Genomic DNA, 7,973 nt, shown 5'->3' with positions numbered 1-7,973 from the left:
TGATCGCATTTGCTATCCTAGGCCTAGCATTGTTTTCTGGTATTTGTTGCCACCCAGCATTTTGGTGTTATAATACACAAATCTATATGGATTCATTAGAATAAAGTAGCTGTGGTATGGGGGGGCGGGCGTGGTTTAGCGGCAGGTTGTAAAGCAGGGGGCGGAGCGGCTAATTGCCTGGGATTGACGTAGCTGTCAAGTGGATTAGAATGATAGGAATGCGGTGGTATTTAACCACGTGTGTTTTTGTTCTCTCAGTAGGAGACTGGCGGACAGACGGAAAGACGAACGTTACGCCAGGACGAGAATCCAGACCCCTGTCAGTTATCATTTGCCCGTTGAGGGATTGTTCTGTTTTAGCCACCTCGGGAACCTTGTGTGAAATAAATATCCGTTTACCCGACTGCGTCTCGCTCTCCCTCCTTATATTCCGCAGCAGACCACAAATCTGCCACAGTAGCCTACATTACTATTTTGGTTACCTATTTTACTACTACTACAATAATAATAACAATATCAATAATAATAATAATAATAATTTATTATTGCATGGTTGGTTGTACAATAACAATGGCATTTGTTCATTTTCATTGTCAGTCTTGTGGCCCTCGCCTTCAAGACATTTTACAATTGTGGCCCCCTTCCTAATCTAGTTGAATACCCCTGGCCTAGAGTGTTCTGGGCTGTTCTCATGTGTTTTTAGTTTGTCAGTGCAATTTTTCCAGTCATTTAGTCCACTGCTGATTAGTTGGTACTCTTTTTGGGAGAACAGCTTGCAGCAAAAGCAGTAAATACTTTTGTTTTTCTTGGAATACACAACCCAGCTCCTCTTGATTGTCTCTCCATTCACTAATCTTCTGTAAAAGTAGTGATGATGGCAACTTCTCCCTCCCTCCTTTTTAGGAAAAGTGAAGTCGGATTTTAAATGATATGGCCCACGTCTGACTAACTCCATCCTCACTGTATCACTCAGTGCTGGCCAGTCAGCAGGATCTGAGGGGACTGCAATGGTGGACTCAGGTGGGCCTGGGCAGTCAGCAGGATCTGAGGGGACTGCAATGGTGGACTCAGATGGGCCTGGGCAGTCAGCAGGATCTGAGGGGACTGCAGATGGGCCTGGGCAGTCAGCAGGATCTGAGGGGACTGCAATGGTGGACTCAGATGGGCCTGGGTAGTCAGCAGGATCTGAGGGGGCTGCAATGGTGGACTCACATACTATGCTCGTTATTCCTTCACCTGCAGGCAGGCAATCCAAACATGCAAAGACGTTATTCATGCTTCAGTTTTCATTATTTATCATAATAATAACAATAATAATAATGACAAAAAAGTAGTGTATGAACGATTACACAGAGACCATAAATGTTTGGCAAAACTTACATTCTTCAGAGTGTGATGTACATGGGAGATCAGATGTTCCTTCTCCAGCAACTGGGGGCTTTTTGAGGTATTTCTCAAGTGCAGCTGGACATTTATAGGGTAGATATTAGCACATTACAAGCAAAAACATTTATATACAGTCAGGCAAAAATAACTGCTGCAATCTGCCTCAGCTGTATGCAAGTTCACAACTGGCCTATATAAAAGTGAGGTTCTGCTGCCCCAGGAGATCATTTGCAAACATAAGTAACAACTAAATAATAACACATGCCCATATTGGTTGGTCAGCCTCACTTTATACAAAGGAGCAGTTATCCAGATAGCTTTCTTCTGGCTAACATTAACATTATTTCGTTACATCAGCATATAAAACAAAGCATTGCACAATAATTAGACATTAAAAAGTGCAGAAAATTAAAAAAATATAATAGAAAATAAACAGAAAAATAAATATATATACTGTATATACACACAAGTTGACCGTGAAAATAAACTATCTGACAAATTAAACACTACTGGAGGATCAATTTACAGCTATCACAATATAAAAGTAGGATATTATTTACAAAAAGATTATATAGGAATAATAACACATAAATAAAAACTTTAAATCATTTGTATCTATCATTCTGTATCAGAGGCTCGCTGCTAGCATGGCATCAAAGCTGTATCATGGCTACCTCCTTAGCTAGCTAGCTAGCTTAAAATCAAATGTCTAACGGTACAGTACATACTGAATTTTTCTTTTTACACAAGCCGACTTACCTCTGTCTTTGACTTTCGATTCCTCCTGTTCTTTTTTCCGTTTCCTTCCCGTTGCCCCAGAAGGCTTGGACCTTTTCATAATGCTAATGTTTTGCCTCTTGCTGTTGCGATCGTTGCGATCTCCGACACTTTCAGCTGGAGCTGCCGCGTCACTTTGGCTGTGAGCCACGGCCTGTGGGTGCCTGATAATAAGTGACCATCCCCCCCTTTCATCACTTACAGTTACAGCGCCCATCGTACAGGGCAAATGCAAAATGTTACCGCCGGCCCGGGGTGCAAAGGGTGTTTACTTTGTTCAATTATTGTAAATGTATTACATCAAGGGCAGAAAATTAGGCAGAATAAAAATAATTAAAAAAAAATTTTATTATTTTTTTTTTTCTCCCAGCGTAGCACGGCAGCGCCCCTCCAGATCTGGCGCCCTAGGCGACCGCCTAGTTCGCCAGTGGGAAGGGCCGGCCCTGTATCCAGGACATGGTTATGCTGCGTTCCATTTATATTGTAAGTCGGAGGCCAGAACTGGGAGTGACATCACATCCTAGTTGACTGTGTTACAGTAGCACAGGTCGGAGAAAGGCGGACGCTCGCAGGAAAGTTGTTTGCATTGTTTGCAGCTTTAGCAGTCGCCTCGGGTTAGCCATTGTTAGCAACACCGGTTGATAACTAAGCTTTATTTTTGATATGTAGACCCTCCAGAAAAACGCGGGCAAAAATCCTTGATTATGCGGGCTAAAATCCTTGATTATGCGATTAAACATGCAGGGTTTTGATGTGATTTTATGAGGTGAAATTGCGGGAAGTTGCGAAATATGCGGAAAGTTGCGAAATATGCTAAATATGTTTTTAAAATATTGGCCTGTCTTATTTATTCTCTCTCACACACAACCTGCCACTAACGTTAAACCCATAGACTGTATATATAAATGGACGTAGGGTCCGTGACGTCACCCATAGGATTCTGCAGAGTTGCTGAGAAGCCCTTAGTAAGCGGAGTCGACCACTAACGGCTCGACAGTGACGTCAGAGTTCAACTCCCGCCTACTCCAGCCTGCTCCAAATAAGGGCAAAGAGGCGGAGCCGAGGCGGGACCTCCTATCAAAATGATGACAGGTGTGTGAATCCTGTTTTGACCTGATGGATAAAAGCAGAAGCAGAAACGATCCTCAGAATCTGTGTTCAAAGGCCATCATCATTTTCTGTTTAAAGCAGCTTTGCTAGATGTTTATTATGTCAAGAAATGTCCTTAACTTGTGCTATGTTGCAAAACGTGCATTTTTTCAAATCCATATCTTCAGCATGTGAAGAATGCATGTTATCAACGTCTAGCCAAGCTGCTTTAAACAGAAGATGATGATGGCATGGGGTCTGCGAGACACAGAGGAACTCAGCCTGAGCACACACACACACTCTCACAGCCGGGCTATGTGTGTGTGTGGACATCCGTTACGTCACTTTACTCAGGAAGTAAACAATGGAAAAAGAGAAATCTTCAGCGTGACAATATCACAATGCTGATTCAATGACTTTTTGCAATCTGACAATAACATTGTTTCAATGTATAATACAACGCATAATATAGTTGAATCAATGTTGATCCAATTCTACATTCTTTGAATGTTGATCATATCGTAATTGAATGAAGGTTGATTCATTGTTGGGATTGGTTGAAAATTCAATGTTGTTTCAATGCCGATCATAGCGAGCACATTCACTGTTTCAATGTCTGACTTCAATCTTCAGCGTGAAAATATCTCAATGTTGATTCAATGACTTTTTGCTATCTTCTTGATATTTTCTATTCTATATTTCTATCATGCCTTCTACTTTCCCCCAATTTTGTATGTAGGCTACTCTTAATATTTAAATGTTTTCATCAAATAAAACTTATTCAACAACAAAATTCAATAACGTGCTTTAACCACTAGGCAGCGCAGGTTAAAAAACCAGTGGTGTAGTTAATAAAACATAATAATATCAAACATAATATGACTATTAACTTTATTGTGAAATCAAAACAGAACGGTAAAGGAAAATACAGTTTCAGTCTCTCGATTTGAAGCTTATGCATTGTACCATGGACCTGTATAGACCTGTAACAATCAACTGCATGAGGAGTTGGAAACGTAGTTCAGTAAATAATATCTTTAAAAACTACAAAAAAAATCCCTTTCTATCAGCTGTGCACCATTATGGTGTAAATATAGCCTATCTACCAATTGGATCAAATATAAAAGTCAGCCGAATTAGTGTTGATACTGCAAGGAGACGTATTGTGTGAAAATAAATCCAAGATGTTGTTTAATTGCTAATATATTTATGATCCACGTCATGTTTTCAGTTTTGGCATTTCTTGCAGTTTGTCAAAAGGTCTTCTGATCAGGGCTCTATAAATAAATATCTACGGCAGATATGTAATATTTAATGCAGCCGAACCGTATATTACAATGCCGTTATGTGATGACTTCCAAAGAGAAAAGCAAAAACACTCGGAATAAAGTATTATTTTATTTAAAAAAAATGTTTTCCCGATTTCATATCATATAAACACCATATCCCGACATGCATTGCGGCTAAAACAATCAATGTTTTAGCCTATCAAAACATATGAAAAAAGAAAGGTGTCTCTCAGAATCGAAAGAGAAAAACCTATGGGAAAAACACAAAAGCATTGTACACAATTTAAACCAATAAATGTTGTATAATTAACAACGATAAACTGATGTTTTTTAGTTGATGAGTACTGCAGATATCACTGTTAAATCATTTGATCATTGGTTTTATTATGAAAACGTCGAGACCGGAAATAGTGTTTTCAACCCGTAACTTTACATAGAGGCTGCCGCATACCTCAAATCACCTTCGTAATACCTATCAAACTATAGATCCTACATATCGACTGGACGTGGATTCTAAAAGTACAATATACACTTCTCGCTAGAAATCTAATCAAAAAGCCTTTTAATGGCCAAACTATCCTACAATTTAGGATTTTACAGAGAGGGTTATTTTTGAATAAACGACCATCTTTGCATTCAACGGGAGCACTAGGGGGCGAAAACATTAAAACATAATTATAGGACTGTGGCAGCGGGATGTGGTTTGGGCGCTGGCTGCTGGAGTGAAGGGAGTGGCTCGGCCGGAGGCCAGACAGCTGATCGGAATCAGGTAATCAGGCCCTCCAACGTCTCGCTCACATGCAGGAGACCACCACAGCATTACAGCGACAGCAGAGCGAGGCTCTGCTCGGGATCGCCTCGAGCCAGCGCGAGGACCGGGCTCTCCCACGGGAGCTGCTGCAGCGTCCGGCCGCTCGGGAGGGCGATCCCGCTACCAACCCGGCCCGACCGCCTTCAATTGCCCTCCAGAAATGGACGGCAGAGGATGATCCGGAGGCATACCTGGACATATTTGAGGGCACAGCGGCGGCGTGCGGGTGGCCGGAGGAGGAGTGGGCAGCGTGGCTATTGCCTCTGCTATCTGGGAGTGCGCAGCTAGCCGCCCACAGCCTGCCAGCAGCCTCTCGGCATGTGTACTGGCATCTGAGGAAGGCCATCCTGGACCGGCTTGGCAGCACGCCAGTGGGACATCGCCACCGGTTCCGGACCCTCCCCTTCGAGGACGCTGACCGGCCCTTCTCCTACGCGCAGCGGCTCCTGGATGCAGCGAGCCGCTGGCTCCAGCCGGGGGTGCGCTCCGCTGAGGAAGTCGTCAGGCAGGTGGCGCTGGAGCAGTTAATCGCCGGCCTGCCATCTTCGACGGCGAATTGGGTCCAGTGCCATCGCCCCGCCAACCTGGAAGCAGCCGTCGTCCTTGCGGAGGACCACCTCTCGCTTCCCCGGCGGAGCATGAAGGAGGAGCCCCGACCACCAGCCGTCTCAGCGGGCAGACCCGTCCCAGCCCCGAGGAGGAGGTTTCCTGGAGCAGCTGCCCTTCCTTCCCCACCATCACACGGCCCCAACCCCGCAGCCCCGACACTTTCCCCCCTAGCTCTACCTTACCCTCCTGTTTTTATCTCTCCCCAGGGTCCGGCCTACGCTTCTGGTCGTCCGGCACCACGGGGGGCTCCTCAGACGTCAGGGCAGGATTGCTGGCGGTGCGGGCAGCCTGGCCACATCCGACGGGAGTGTCCTCTCATGGAGGTCGGACAGCTGGTTCGGGTTGCAGGACCGCCAGTTGCCGCCCCCGATTTGGAAGGGACGTACCGTATACCGGTATGTATACAGGGGGGTACACACCAGGCTCTGATGGACACAGGCTGTAATCAGACGATGATCCATCAGCACCTGGTTCGGCCTGGGGCATTGATTGAAGCATCGTGGGTGAAGGTGAGGTGTGTGCATGGGGATATTCACCAGTACCCGGAGATGACGCTGGAAATTTCTTATAAGGGGAAAAAGCATAGAGTCAGGGCTGGAGTTAGCACTCGCCTTACGCACCCTCTGATTTTGGGAACGAATTGGCCGGGGTTTGCTAAGCTAGCGGGGGCTATGGGGGTGCGTTCACGGACGGCAGGGAAATGTGAGTTGTGTGCTGTGTTTAGTGGAGAGTCGGAGGCGGCTGACGACATCGAGGGGGAAACGGACACGAAGGGCGCCGCGGAGGTCCCTCTGGACCCGCTGGTGTTTCCCGTGGAAGATTTCCCCCTCGAACAGTCGAGGGACGAGACCCTTCAGCACGCCTTCGGCCAGGTGGTGAGTATTGATGGCTCCCAGCTACACCCAAACGCAGCACTCACTCACCCACACTTTACGGTGGTTAGGGACAGGTTGTATCGTGTAAGCCGTGACACACAGACAGGAGAGATAAATACCCAGTTGTTGGTGCCAAAAAGCCGTCGGGAAATGGTTTTCCAGGCGGCTCATTATAACCCCATGTCAGGTCACCTGGGGTACGACAAATCACTACACCGGATAATGGCCCGATTTTATTGGCCGGGCATTCGCGCAGATGTGAAGCGGTGGTGTGCATCTTGCCGTGAATGTCAGCTGGTTAACCCGCCGGCCATCCCCAGAGCGCCTTTGCGCCCGTTACCATTGATTGAGGTGCCTTTTGAGAGAGTTGGAATGGACCTCATCGGGCCATTAGACCGGAGTGCACGGGGATATCGCTTTGTACTAGTCCTAGTGGATTATGCAACGCGATATCCCGAGGCAGTGCCGCTGCATAATATCTCTGCAAAGAGCGTCGCGCAGGCACTGTTTCACATTATCTCCCGAGTCGGGATCCCGAAAGAGATCCTGACTGACCAGGGCACACAGTTTATGTCACGCACACTACGTGAGCTGTATGAACTATTGGGCGTCCATTGAATACGGACGGAGTTTACCATCCGCAGACCAACGGCCTGGCGGAACGGTTTAACAAAACACTAAAGAACATGGTTCGTAAGTTCGTTCACGAAGATAGCCGTAATTGGGATAAATGGCTAGATCCTCTGTTGTTTGCAGTGCGGGAGGTGCCCCAGTCCTCCACGGGATTTTCTCCCTTTGAGCTGTTATTTGGCAAACTATCCTACAATTTAGGATTTTACAGAGAGGGTTATTTTTGAATAAACGACCATCTTTGCATTCAACGGGAGCACTAGGGGGCGAAAACTTTAAAACATAATTATAGGACTGTGGCAGCGGGGTGTGGTTTGGGCGCTGGCTGCTGGAGTGAAGGGAGTGGCTCGGCCGGAGGCCAGACAGCTGATCGGAATCAGGTAATCAGTGCGGGAAGAAAAGCATGTCGTAACCTGGTTCTGTTCTGTTATGCAGTAGGCGGGATCCTGGAAGGTCGCCAAAGGACCTGTGAAGTTTCCCACCCGGGCAACGTTTGAGACCCGCGCA

The 7,973-nt window shown here is 46.2% G+C and overlaps 1 long non-coding RNA gene across 1 annotated transcript; it reads right to left on the bottom strand.

The window, feature by feature from the left end:
• Nucleotides 1-489: 489 nt before the first annotated feature.
• LOC307039096 lies at nucleotides 490-2,327 on the bottom strand. The gene is made up of 3 exons (XR_013808135.1): nucleotides 2,146-2,327; nucleotides 1,381-1,464; nucleotides 490-1,236 (listed from the first exon to the last, which is right to left on the bottom strand). It is a non-coding gene; the product is annotated as an uncharacterized lncRNA (long non-coding RNA).
• Between the last annotated feature and the right edge of the window lie 5,646 nt (nucleotides 2,328-7,973).

This window comes from Notothenia rossii (genome assembly GCF_949606895.1).
Source record: "Notothenia rossii genome assembly, chromosome: 5".
NCBI classification, from domain to species: domain Eukaryota; kingdom Metazoa; phylum Chordata; class Actinopteri; order Perciformes; family Nototheniidae; genus Notothenia; species Notothenia rossii.
This window is presented reverse-complemented; position numbering and strand designations above follow the sequence as displayed.